A 13,584-nucleotide genomic window follows, 5' to 3' on the forward strand; every position below is an offset into this window, starting at 1 on the left:
CGTTGTTGCGAAACAGAGTCCTACGATGACTCGACTCGTCGTTATTTGGTTTTCTGGCCAATGAGAAAATCGTTCCAATGTATTTCGATGTCATATGTTATTGAATTTCTCCCACTTCCTTCATTTCAGTCCTGGAGTCATCGGAAGGGAAAGGTAATCTAATCGAGACTGTGATTGGTGAAATTCACTTTTTATGGCCCATTCTTATTATGTTCTTTTTTTGTCTCTTTTCAGCATTGTCTGGGAAGTGGTGGTGCACTCAGGCTCCAGTATGTTTGAAAGAGTAGTTTGGAATTGCCCTGTTGTTAGTTGTGTGATTACGTTATGGCTCATGCCCCCTGACTGTCTCACATTTAGCATTCATGCTCGCTGTGTCTGAAAATGCATTTGGTTTTCCCGTTTTGTTTGTGTTCCGTGTTAAATGCTTTCTGTTTTGCGATTCGCTCAATACATTACGAATTAACAGGGTTTCTGAGGTAACTTCCAGCTGCAAAAATCCTCAACTGAGAATCTGGGAAATTTTCACGGAGTATGGTCAGTCGGAGCAAAAGTAAGGAAGTCGTTCGTTTCTGCAGTGTTTCACAATGCTACCTTTCCCGTGAGCAGTCGAACAGACGAAAAGATTTTGCCACAGACTGCGACGGTAAGCTCCGCGAAAACGTAATTCTTTAAAGCAGGTGTAAGTGACACAACGTTGTTGGGGTACACCGCGTGGAAACAGATACTTCGGTGTATCTCGTCCATGCTCACCACATAGCCAAAATTAAACAAGTCCCATTAATCAACGAGCTAACGGAAACAGAAAGGTGAAAGGTCGAATGGCTTCAACTTTCAGTGCTGGATGCCACTGAGCTGCAGCGGGGACTACCGAGGCTTTTTTCTGTAGTGTAGTGGTCATCACGTTCGCCTTACACGCGAAAGGTCCCCAGTTCGAAACTGGGCAGAAACTGCTTTGCTCTTCAACTGCAGCCTTTGACATCGACAAGAACGGAGCTTTCTTGCTTGCTTTCCCATGTGCAAACCTGCCTTCGAGTTTGCTCGAATAAATCGTCGCTCGTAGTGCAATGCAATGCCGCTCCGTTTAATTACTGTGCAAAAGCATTGTAAAGTTTTTCTCCAACCTGGTTCTGATCATATGCCATTCTGTTTGAGAGTGTAGTTACCCCCTTCTGATCCTTCCACGAAAAGCATTACCGCATTCGCATTCCTTGCGCAGGCGGCCCGGTTCAAAGACAGGGAAGAAGCTGATGTGCTGGTGTCACAGTGCACCACGGATTCCTCAACTAGTCTGTCTGTCAAATGTATCCCAAAGTCGTCTCTGAAAGACCTCATTTGGAAGGTGTCTGTCGTTATTCAACGTGTGAGAATTGGCACCAGAGGTCCTGAATCATGTTTTGGAGCAGTTCGCACGTTAGTGGCTCATTCAATCAGCAACAGCAATGAAAGAAATTCCACTCTCAGAGGAACCTCTGGACCTGTGCTTTCATAGCGTCGCTAGTATTAAGGTGCGCCCCGAGATCTAAGCCAGGTTGGAACGGAAACGGAGGAATCGACAGAGAGGCTACAGAATGACATCGCATCCATTTGGTTTTCATTAAATCACTGACGAGCAGGAAAATGTAAACGGGGAGGGCGAGTGGGGAAGTGAGGCAGTTGCAGCTCTGGAGAAAGTCCTTCGTTGTGATTCACTCAGCAACCAGAGACGTGACGGTGACTCAGGCGTGAGAGCTCTTCACATCGTGAACAAAAAGCAATCAAGGGCAGTTAGCACCTCTTCCGGAGTGGGGGTGGGGTGAGGTAATTACCTTTTGACTTCTGTTACTATGTTCGGAAACTGCCTTTTGGATTGAGGTGAAGAGAACCTGCATTTCTAAAAAGCACCATGGAACTTGTTAAACTTTATTGAGTCGCTTTTTCTCATCGATTCCCACACAGGTTTCCAACTCAGTTGGTATCCATGAGGCTCATGTCCAGGTTCAATCTGCAGCAAATTGCACGGTTAGGTAAAAGGCAAGGAAAGTGGCATCTCGAACCGGCCCCGAGGTCAGACCTTCCTCACAATGTAATCTGTCCTTCTCGGATTGTAATGCTACCTCCGGTTTTAGGGTGGAACATTCTTTGGGAACCTTATTCTGCAAAACAGACACAGTGACTGAAACTATGCTGCACGGTATGATTTGGGACACGGCCTGCTCAGCTTTGTGCATTTCCCCTGTAGTCCGGTGTGTTTCATGTTCCGTGTAAACGTGAAAGTTGTCCTGTTTCGAGCAATGGGTGAAATCATTGAGCAAAGCAAGAATCGAAATTGCAGTAATGTCAAGTAGCTCATGGTAATTTGACCCAATCATAACCGATCATATATTCTCACGCACTCACAGATATATCTGTAGCTGAATCGAGTCTGAGAAGATAGACTCAGTTTACCAGTGATTTTTGTCTGGATTGATGGGCTATCGTTAACTGCTGAGAAATTGATATTGTAGACGGGCACATCCCAGCAGCTGTGCGAGTCGGAGAGGGATCATGGAACCCTTTTCACGTGAGTTTACATCTGTTGTTATGCAGGAACACAATTGGAAGTGCAAGAAAATGGAGTCGTTGGTAGTGTGGCCGAGCGGTCTAAGGTGCTGGATTAAGGCTCCAGTCTCGACAGAGGCGTGGGTTCGAATCCCACCGCTGCCATTTCTGCGGAGCAGCTAGTTTAAATGCTGTTTCGATCCCCTGCGGCATTTCTGTTTAAAACAGAAGCAAAATGAGTTTGCTTCCCGGGGAATTGATTGTGGTGTTGGAAAGTGCCGAATTTTCCAGAGTGTCTGTGCTGTCATGATCGTGTTCGCCTCCCGCGCGGAAAATCGCCAGCGGCTCTACTGTTGCTTTCTGTTCCAGGCAAGTTGAGCTTTTACTGGAACCGAATGGAGACTGCTATTTCATCGTTGTTGCGAAACAGAGTCCTACGATGACTCGACTCGTCGTTATTTGGTTTTCTGGCCAATGAGAAAATCGTTCCAATGTATTTCGATGTCATATGTTATTGAATTTCTCCCACTTCCTTCATTTCAGTCCTGGAGTCATCGGAAGGGAAAGGTAATCTAATCGAGACTGTGATTGGTGAAATTCACTTTTTATGGCCCATTCTTATTATGTTCTTTTTTTGTCTCTTTTCAGCATTGTCTGGGAAGTGGTGGTGCACTCAGGCTCCAGTATGTTTGAAAGAGTAGTTTGGAATTGCCCTGTTGTTAGTTGTGTGATTACGTTATGGCTCATGCCCCCTGACTGTCTCACATTTAGCATTCATGCTCGCTGTGTCTGAAAATGCATTTGGTTTTCCCGTTTTGTTTGTGTTCCGTGTTAAATGCTTTCTGTTTTGCGATTCGCTCAATACATTACGAATTAACAGGGTTTCTGAGGTAACTTCCAGCTGCAAAAATCCTCAACTGAGAATCTGGGAAATTTTCACGGAGTATGGTCAGTCGGAGCAAAAGTAAGGAAGTCGTTCGTTTCTGCAGTGTTTCACAATGCTACCTTTCCCGTGAGCAGTCGAACAGACGAAAAGATTTTGCCACAGACTGCGACGGTAAGCTCCGCGAAAACGTAATTCTTTAAAGCAGGTGTAAGTGACACAACGTTGTTGGGGTACACCGCGTGGAAACAGATACTTCGGTGTATCTCGTCCATGCTCACCACATAGCCAAAATTAAACAAGTCCCATTAATCAACGAGCTAACGGAAACAGAAAGGTGAAAGGTCGAATGGCTTCAACTTTCAGTGCTGGATGCCACTGAGCTGCAGCGGGGACTACCGAGGCTTGTTTCTGTAGTGTAGTGGTCATCACGTTCACCTTACACGCGAAAGGTCCCCAGTTCGAAACTGGGCAGAAACTGCGTTGCTCTTCAACTGCAGCCTTTGACATCGACAAGAACGGAGCTTTCTTGCTTGCTTTCCCATGTGCAAACCTGCCTTCGAGTTTGCTCGAATAAATCGTCGCTCGTAGTGCAATGCAATGCCGCTCCGTTTAATTACTGTGCAAAAGCATTGTAAAGTTTTTCTCCAACCTGGTTCTGATCATATGCCATTCTGTTTGAGAGTGTAGTTACCCCCTTCTGATCCTTCCACGAAAAGCATTACCGCATTCGCATTCCTTGCGCAGGCGGCCCGGTTCAAAGACAGGGAAGAAGCTGATGTGCTGGTGTCACAGTGCACCACGGATTCCTCAACTAGTCTGTCTGTCAAATGTATCCCAAAGTCGTCTCTGAAAGACCTCATTTGGAAGGTGTCTGTCGTTATTCAACGTGTGAGAATTGGCACCAGAGGTCCTGAATCATGTTTTGGAGCAGTTCGCACGTTAGTGGCTCATTCAATCAGCAACAGCAATGAAAGAAATTCCACTCTCAGAGGAACCTCTGGACCTGGGCTTTCATAGCGTCGCTAGTATTAAGGTGCGCCCCGAGATCTAAGCCAGGTTGGAACGGAAACGGAGGAATCGACAGAGAGGCTACAGAATGACATCGCATCCATTTGGTTTTCATTAAATCACTGACGAGCAGGAAAATGTAAACGGGGAGGGCGAGTGGGGAAGTGAGGCAGTTGCAGCTCTGGAGAAAGTCCTTCGTTGTGATTCACTCAGCAACCAGAGACGTGACGGTGACTCAGGCGTGAGAGCTCTTCACATCGTGAACAAAAAGCAATCAAGGGCAGTTAGCACCTCTTCCGGAGTGGGGGTGGGGTGAGGTAATTACCTTTTGACTTCTGTTACTATGTTCGGAAACTGCCTTTTGGATTGAGGTGAAGAGAAACTGCATTTCTAAAAAGCACCATGGAACTTGTTAAACTTTATTGAGTCGCTTTTTCTCATCGATTCCCACACAGGTTTCCAACTCAGTTGGTATCCATGAGGCTCATGTCCAGGTGCAATCTGCATCAAATTGCACGGTTAGGTAAAAGGCAAGGAAAGTGGCATCTCGAACCGGCCCCGAGGTCAGACCTTCCTCACAATGTAATCTGTCCTTCTCGGATTGTAATGCTACCTCCGGTTTTAGGGTGGAACATTCTTTGGGAACCTTATTCTGCAAAACAGACACAGTGACTGAAACTATGCTGCACGGTATGATTTGGGACACGGCCTGCTCAGCTTTGTGCATTTCCCCTGTAGTCCGGTGTGTTTCATGTTCCGTGTAAACGTGAAAGTTGTCCTGTTTCGAGCAATGGGTGAAATCATTGAGCAAAGCAAGAATCGAAATTGCAGTAATGTCAAGTAGCTCATGGTAATTTGACCCAAACATAACCGACCATATATTCTCACGCACTCACAGATATATCTGTAGCTGAATCGAGTCTGAGAAGATAGACTCAGTTTACCAGTGATTTTTGTCTGGATTGATGGGCTATCGTTAAATGCTGAGAAATTGATATTGTAGACGGGCACATCCCAGCAGCTGTGCGAGTCGGAGAGGGATCATGGAACCCTTTTCACGTGAGTTTACATCTGTTGTTATGCAGGAACACAATTGGAAGTGCAAGAAAATGGAGTCGTTGGTAGTGTGGCCGAACGGTCTAAGGCGCTGATTTAAGGCTCCAGTCTCGACAGAGACGTGGGTTCGAATCCCACCGCTGCCATTTCTGCGGAGCAGCTAGTTTAAATGCTGTTTCGATCCCCTGCGGCATTTCTGTTTAAAACAGAAGCAAAATGAGTTTGCTTCCCGGGGAATTGATTGTGGTGTTGGAAAGTGCCGAATTTTCCAGAGTGTCTGTGCTGTCATGATCGTGTTCTCCTCCCGCGCGGAAAATCGCCAGCGGCTCTACTGTTGCTTTCTGTTCCAGGCAAGTTGAGCTTTTACTGGAACCGAATGGAGACTGCTATTTCATCGTTGTTGCGAAACAGAGTCCTACGGTGACTCGACTCGTCGTTATTTGGTTTTCTGGCCAATGAGAAAATCGTTCCAATGTATTTCGATGTCATATGTTATTGAATTTCTCCCACTTCCTTCATTTCAGTCCTGGAGTCATCGGAAGGGAAAGGTAATCTAATCGAGACTGTGATTGGTGAAATTCACTTTTTATGGCCCATTCTTATTATGTTCTTTTTTTGTCTCTTTGCAGCATTGTCTGGGAAGTGGTGGTGCACTCAGGCTCCAGTATGTTTGAAAGAGTAGTTTGGAATTGCCCTGTTGTTAGTTGTGTGATTACGTTATGGCTCATGCCCCCTGACTGTCTCACATTTAGCATTCATGCTCGCTGTGTCTGAAAATGCATTTGGTTTTCCCGTTTTGTTTGTGTTCCGTGTTAAATGCTTTCTGTTTTGCGATTCGCTCAATACATTACGAATTAACAGGGTTTCTGAGGTAACTTCCAGCTGCAAAAATCCTCAACTGAGAATCTGGGAAATTTTCACGGAGTATGGTCAGTCGGAGCAAAAGTAAGGAAGTCGTTCGTTTCTGCAGTGTTTCACAATGCTACCTTTCCCGTGAGCAGTCGAACAGACGAAAAGATTTTGCCACAGACTGCGACGGTAAGCTCCGCAAAAACGTAATTCTTTAAAGCAGGTGTAAGTGACACAACGTTGTTGGGGTAAACCGCGTGGAAACAGATACTTCGGTGTATCTCGTCCATGCTCACCACATAGCCAAAATTAAACAAGTCCCATTAATCAACGAGCTAACGGAAACAGAAAGGTGAAAGGTCGAATGGCTTCAACTTTCAGTGCTGGATGTCACTGAGCTGCAGCGGGGACGACCGAGGCTTGTTTCTGTAGTGTAGTGGTCATCACGTTCGCCTTACACGCGAAAGGTCCCCAGTTCGAAACTGGGCAGAAACTGCTTTGCTCTTCAACTGCAGCCTTTGACATCGACAAGAACGGAGCTTTCTTGCTTGCTTTCCCATGTGCAAACCTGCCTTCGAGTTTGCTCGAATAAATCGTCGCTCGTCGTGCAATGCAATGCCGCTCTGTTTAATTACTGTGCAAAAGCATTGTAAAGTTTTTCTCCAACCTGGTTCTGATCATATGCCATTCTGTTTGAGAGTGTAGTTACCCCCTTCTGATCCTTCCACGAAAAGCATTACCGCATTCGCATTCCTTGCGCAGGCGGCCCGGTTCAAAGACAGGGAAGAAGCTGATGTGCTGGTGTCACAGTGCACCACGGATTCCTCAACTAGTCTGTCTGTCAAATGTATCCCAAAGTCGTCTCTGAAAGACCTCATTTGGAAGGTGTCTGTCGTTATTCAACGTGTGAGAATTGGCACCAGAGGTCCTGAATCATGTTTTGGAGCAGTTCGCACGTTAGTGGCTCATTCAATCAGCAACAGCAATGAAAGAAATTCCACTCTCAGAGGAACCTCTGGACCTGTGCTTTCATAGCGTCGCTAGTATTAAGGTGCGCCCCGAGATCTAAGCCAGGTTGGAACGGAAACGGAGGAATCGACAGAGAGGCTACAGAATGACATCGCATCCATTTGGTTTTCATTAAATCACTGACGAGCAGGAAAATGTAAACGGGGAGGGCGAGTGGGGAAGTGAGGCAGTTGCAGCTCTGGAGAAAGTCCTTCGTTGTGATTCACTCAGCAACCAGAGACGTGACGGTGACTCAGGCGTGAGAGCTCTTCACATCGTGAACAAAAAGCAATCAAGGGCAGTTAGCACCTCTTCCGGAGTGGGGGTGGGGTGAGGTAATTACCTTTTGACTTCTGTTACTATGTTCGGAAACTGCCTTTTGGATTGAGGTGAAGAGAAACTGCATTTCTAAAAAGCACCATGGAACTTGTTAAACTTTATTGAGTCGCTTTTTCTCATCGATTCCCACACAGGTTTCCAACTCAGTTGGTATCCATGAGGCTCATGTCCAGGTGCAATCTGCAGCAAATTGCACGGTTAGGTAAAAGGCAAGGAAAGTGGCATCTCGAACCGGCCCCGAGGTCAGACCTTCCTCACAATGTAATCTGTCCTTCTCGGATTGTAATGCTACCTCCGGTTTTAGGGTGGAACATTCTTTGGGAACCTTATTCTGCAAAACAGACACAGTGACTGAAACTATGCTGCACGGTATGATTTGGGACACGGCCTGCTCAGCTTTGTGCATTTCCCCTGTAGTCCGGTGTGTTTCATGTTCCGTGTAAACGTGAAAGTTGTCCTGTTTCGAGCAATGGGTGAAATCATTGAGCAAAGCAAGAATCGAAATTGCAGTAATGTCAAGTAGCTCATGGTAATTTGACCCAATCATAACCGATCATATATTCTCACGCACTCACAGATATATCTGTAGCTGAATCGAGTCTGAGAAGATAGACTCAGTTTACCAGTGATTTTTGTCTGGATTGATGGGCTATCGTTAACTGCTGAGAAATTGATATTGTAGACGGGCACATCCCAGCAGCTGTGCGAGTCGGAGAGGGATCATGGAACCCTTTTCACGTGAGTTTACATCTGTTGTTATGCAGGAACTCAATTGGAAGTGCAAGAAAATGGATTTGTTGGTAGTGTGGCCGAGCGGTCTAAGGCGCTGGATTAAGGCTCCAGTCTCGACAGAGGCGTGGGTTCGAATCCCACCGCTGCCATTTCTGCGGAGCAGCTAGTTTAAATGCTGTTTCGATCCCCTGCGGCATTTCTGTTTAAAACAGAAGCAAAATGAGTTTGCTTCCCGGGGAATTGATTGTGGTGTTGGAAAGTGCCGAATTTTCCCAAGTGTCTGTGCTGTCATGATCGTGTTCGCCTCCCGCGCGGAAAATCGCCAGCGGCTCTACTGTTGCTTTCTGTTCCAGGCAAGTTGAGCTTTTACTGGAACCGAATGGAGACTGCTATTTCATCGTTGTTGCGAAACAGAGTCCTACGGTGACTCGACTCGTCGTTATTTGGTTTTCTGGCCAATGAGAAAATCGTTCCAATGTATTTCGATGTCATATGTTATTGAATTTCTCCCACTTCCTTCATTTCAGTCCTGGAGTCATCGGAAGGGAAAGGTAATCTAATCGAGACTGTGATTGGTGAAATTCACTTTTTATGGCCCATTCTTATTATGTTCTTTTTTTGTCTCTTTGCAGCATTGTCTGGGAAGTGGTGGTGCACTCAGGCTCCAGTATGTTTGAAAGAGTAGTTTGGAATTGCCCTGTTGTTAGTTGTGTGATTACGTTATGGCTCTTGCCCCCTGACTGTCTCACATTTAGCATTCATGCTCGCTGTGTCTGAAAATGCATTTGGTTTTCCCGTTTTGTTTGTGTTCCGTGTTAAATGCTTTCTGTTTTGCGATTCGCTCAATACATTACGAATTAACAGGGTTTCTGAGGTAACTTCCAGCTGCAAAAATCCTCAACTGAGAATCTGGGAAATTTTCACGGAGTATGGTCAGTCGGAGCAAAAGTAAGGAAGTCGTTCGTTTCTGCAGTGTTTCACAATGCTACCTTTCCCGTGAGCAGTCGAACAGACGAAAAGATTTTGCCACAGACTGCGACGGTAAGCTCCGCAAAAACGTAATTCTTTAAAGCAGGTGTAAGTGACACAACGTTGTTGGGGTACACCGCGTGGAAACAGATACTTCGGTGTATCTCGTCCATGCTCACCACATAGCCAAAATTAAACAAGTCCCATTAATCAACGAGCTAACGGAAACAGAAAGGTGAAAGGTCGAATGGCTTCAACTTTCAGTGCTGGATGCCACTGAGCTGCAGCGGGGACGACCGAGGCTTGTTTCTGTAGTGTAGTGGTCATCACGTTCGCCTTACACGCGAAAAGTCCCCAGTTCGAAACTGGGCAGAAACTGCTTTGCTCTTCAACTGCAGCCTTTGACATCGACAAGAACGGAGCTTTCTTGCTTGCTTTCCCATGTGCAAACCTGCCTTCGAGTTTGCTCGAATAAATCGTCGCTCGTAGTGCAATGCAATGCCGCTCCGTTTAATTACTGTGCAAAAGCATTGTAAAGTTTTTCTCCAACCTGGTTCTGATCATATGCCATTCTGTTTGAGAGTGTAGTTACCCCCTTCTGATCCTTCCACGAAAAGCATTACCGCATTCGCATTCCTTGCGCAGGCGGCCCGGTTCAAAGACAGGGAAGAAGCTGATGTGCTGGTGTCACAGTGCACCACGGATTCCTCAACTAGTCTGTCTGTCAAATGTATCCCAAAGTCGTCTCTGAAAGACCTCATTTGGAAGGTGTCTGTCGTTATTCAACGTGTGAGAATTGGCACCAGAGGTCCTGAATCATGTTTTGGAGCAGTTCGCACGTTAGTGGCTCATTCAATCAGCAACAGCAATGAAAGAAATTCCACTCTCAGAGGAACCTCTGGACCTGTGCTTTCATAGCGTCGCTAGTATTAAGGTGCGCCCCGAGATCTAAGCCAGGTTGGAACGGAAACGGAGGAATCGACAGAGAGGCTACAGAATGACATCGCATCCATTTGGTTTTCATTAAATCACTGACGAGCAGGAAAATGTAAACGGGGAGGGCGAGTGGGGAAGTGAGGCAGTTGCAGCTCTGGAGAAAGTCCTTCGTTGTGATTCACTCAGCAACCAGAGACGTGACGGTGACTCAGGCGTGAGAGCTCTTCACATCGTGAACAAAAAGCAATCAAGGGCAGTTAGCACCTCTTCCGGAGTGGGGGTGGGGTGAGGTAATTACCTTTTGACTTCTGTTACTATGTTCGGAAACTGCCTTTTGGATTGAGGTGAAGAGAAACTGCATTTCTAAAAAGCACCATGGAACTTGTTAAACTTTATTGAGTCGCTTTTTCTCATCGATTCCCACACAGGTTTCCAACTCAGTTGATATCCATGAGGCTCATTTCCAGGTGCAATCTGCAGCAAATTGCACGGTTAGGTAAAAGGCAAGGAAAGTGGCATCTCGAACCGGCCCCGAGGTCAGACCTTCCTCACAATGTAATCTGTCCTTCTCGGATTGTAATGCTACCTCCGGTTTTAGGGTGGAACATTCTTTGGGAACCTTATTCTGCAAAACAGACACAGTGACTGAAACTATGCTGCACGGTATGATTTGGGACACGGCCTGCTCAGCTTTGTGCATTTCCCCTGTAGTCCGGTGTGTTTCATGTTCCGTGTAAACGTGAAAGTTGTCCTGTTTCGAGCAATGGGTGAAATCATTGAGCAAAGCAAGAATCGAAATTGCAGTAATGTCAAGTAGCTCATGGTAATTTGACCCAATCATAACCAATCATATATTCTCACGCACTCACAGATATATCTGTAGCTCAATCGAGTCTGAGAAGATAGACTCAGTTTACCAGTGATTTTTGTCTGGATTGATGGGCTATCGTTAACTGCTGAGAAATTGATATTGTAGACGGGCACATCCCAGCAGCTGTGTGAGTCGGAGAGGGATCATGGAACCCTTTTCACGTGAGTTTACATCTGTTGTTATGCAGGAACACAATTGGAAGTGCAAGAAAATGGAGTCGTTGGTAGTGTGGCCGAGCTGTCTAAGGCGCTTGATTAAGGCTCCAGTCTCGACAGAGGCGTGGGTTCGAATCCCACCGCTGCCATTTCTGCGGAGCAGCTAGTTTAAATGCTGTTTCGATCCCCTGCGGCATTTCTGTTTAAAACAGAAGCAAAATGTGTTTGCTTCCCGGGGAATTGATTGTGGTGTTGGAAAGTGCCGAATTTTCCAAAGTGTCTGTGCTGTCATGATCGTGTTCGCCTCCCGCGTGGAAAATCGCCAGCGGCTCTACTGTTGCTTTCTGTTCCAGGCAAGTTGAGCTTTTACTGGAACCGAATGGAGACTGCTATTTCATCGTTGTTGCGAAACAGAGTCCTACGGTGACTCGACTCGTCGTTATTTGGTTTTCTGGCCAATGAGAAAATCGTTCCAATGTATTTCGATGTCATATGTTATTGAATTTCTCCCACTTCCTTCATTTCAGTCCTGGAGTCATCGGAAGGGAAAGGTAATCTAATCGAGACTGTGATTGGTGAAATTCACTTTTTATGGCCCATTCTTATTATGTTCTTTTTTTGTCTCTTTGCAGCATTGTCTGGGAAGTGGTGGTGCACTCAGGCTCCAGTATGTTTGAAAGAGTAGTTTGGAATTGCCCTGTTGTTAGTTGTGTGATTACGTTATGGCTCATGCCCCCTGACTGTCTCACATTTAGCATTCATGCTCGCTGTGTCTGAAAATGCATTTGGTTTTCCCGTTTTGTTTGTGTTCCGTGTTAAATGCTTTCTGTTTTGCGATTCGCTCAATACATTACGAATTAACAGGGTTTCTGAGGTAACTTCCAGCTGCAAAAATCCTCAACTGAGAATCTGGGAAATTTTCACGGAGTATGGTCAGTCGGAGCAAAAGTAAGGAAGTCGTTCGTTTCTGCAGTGTTTCACAATGCTACCTTTCCCGTGAGCAGTCGAACAGACGAAAAGATTTTGCCACAGACTGCGACGGTAAGCTCCGCAAAAACGTAATTCTTTAAAGCAGGTGTAAGTGACACAACGTTGTTGGGGTACACCGCGTGGAAACAGATACTTCGGTGTATCTCGTCCATGCTCACCACATAGCCAAAATTAAACAAGTCCCATTAATCAACGAGCTAACGGAAACAGAAAGGTGAAAGGTCGAATGGCTTCAACTTTCAGTGCTGGATGCCACTGAGCTGCAGCGGGGACGACCGAGGCTTGTTTCTGTAGTGTAGTGGTCATCACGTTCGCCTTACACGCGAAAAGTCCCCAGTTCGAAACTGGGCAGAAACTGCTTTGCTCTTCAACTGCAGCCTTTGACATCGACAAGAACGGAGCTTTCTTGCTTGCTTTCCCATGTGCAAACCTGCCTTCGAGTTTGCTCGAATAAATCGTCGCTCGTAGTGCAATGCAATGCCGCTCCGTTTAATTACTGTGCAAAAGCATTGTAAAGTTTTTCTCCAACCTGGTTCTGATCATATGCCATTCTGTTTGAGAGTGTAGTTACCCCCTTCTGATCCTTCCACGAAAAGCATTACCGCATTCGCATTCCTTGCGCAGGCGGCCCGGTTCAAAGACAGGGAAGAAGCTGATGTGCTGGTGTCACAGTGCACCACGGATTCCTCAACTAGTCTGTCTGTCAAATGTATCCCAAAGTCGTCTCTGAAAGACCTCATTTGGAAGGTGTCTGTCGTTATTCAACGTGTGAGAATTGGCACCAGAGGTCCTGAATCATGTTTTGGAGCAGTTCGCACGTTAGTGGCTCATTCAATCAGCAACAGCAATGAAAGAAATTCCACTCTCAGAGGAACCTCTGGACCTGTGCTTTCATAGCGTCGCTAGTATTAAGGTGCGCCCCGAGATCTAAGCCAGGTTGGAACGGAAACGGAGGAATCGACAGAGAGGCTACAGAATGACATCGCATCCATTTGGTTTTCATTAAATCACTGACGAGCAGGAAAATGTAAACGGGGAGGGCGAGTGGGGAAGTGAGGCAGTTGCAGCTCTGGAGAAAGTCCTTCGTTGTGATTCACTCAGCAACCAGAGACGTGACGGTGACTCAGGCGTGAGAGCTCTTCACATCGTGAACAAAAAGCAATCAAGGGCAGTTAGCACCTCTTCCGGAGTGGGGGTGGGGTGAGGTAATTACCTTTTGACTTCTGTTACTATGTTCGGAAACTGCCTTTTGGATTGAGGTGAAGAGA

The 13,584-nt window shown here is 46.2% G+C and overlaps 5 non-coding genes across 5 annotated transcripts; all 5 read left to right on the forward strand.

Moving 5' to 3' along the window:
* The first annotated feature begins 2,600 nt into the window (after positions 1 to 2,600).
* On the forward strand, positions 2,601 to 2,682 carry trnal-aag (transfer RNA leucine (anticodon AAG)). The gene has a single exon. It is a non-coding gene; the product is annotated as a tRNA-Leu (tRNA).
* A 4,056-nt stretch (positions 2,683 to 6,738) lies between these two features.
* trnav-uac (transfer RNA valine (anticodon UAC)) lies at positions 6,739 to 6,811 on the forward strand. The gene has a single exon. It is a non-coding gene; the product is annotated as a tRNA-Val (tRNA).
* Positions 6,812 to 8,462: 1,651 nt separating this feature from the next.
* On the forward strand, positions 8,463 to 8,544 carry trnal-aag (transfer RNA leucine (anticodon AAG)). Its single transcript has one exon. It is a non-coding gene; the product is annotated as a tRNA-Leu (tRNA).
* A 1,125-nt stretch (positions 8,545 to 9,669) lies between these two features.
* trnav-uac (transfer RNA valine (anticodon UAC)) lies at positions 9,670 to 9,742 on the forward strand. The gene has a single exon. It is a non-coding gene; the product is annotated as a tRNA-Val (tRNA).
* Positions 9,743 to 12,600: 2,858 nt separating this feature from the next.
* trnav-uac (transfer RNA valine (anticodon UAC)) lies at positions 12,601 to 12,673 on the forward strand. The gene has a single exon. It is a non-coding gene; the product is annotated as a tRNA-Val (tRNA).
* The last annotated feature ends 911 nt before the right edge of the window (positions 12,674 to 13,584 follow it).

The sequence above is a fragment of the Chiloscyllium punctatum genome, chromosome 18 (assembly GCF_047496795.1).
Source record: "Chiloscyllium punctatum isolate Juve2018m chromosome 18, sChiPun1.3, whole genome shotgun sequence".
NCBI lineage: Eukaryota > Metazoa > Chordata > Chondrichthyes > Orectolobiformes > Hemiscylliidae > Chiloscyllium > Chiloscyllium punctatum.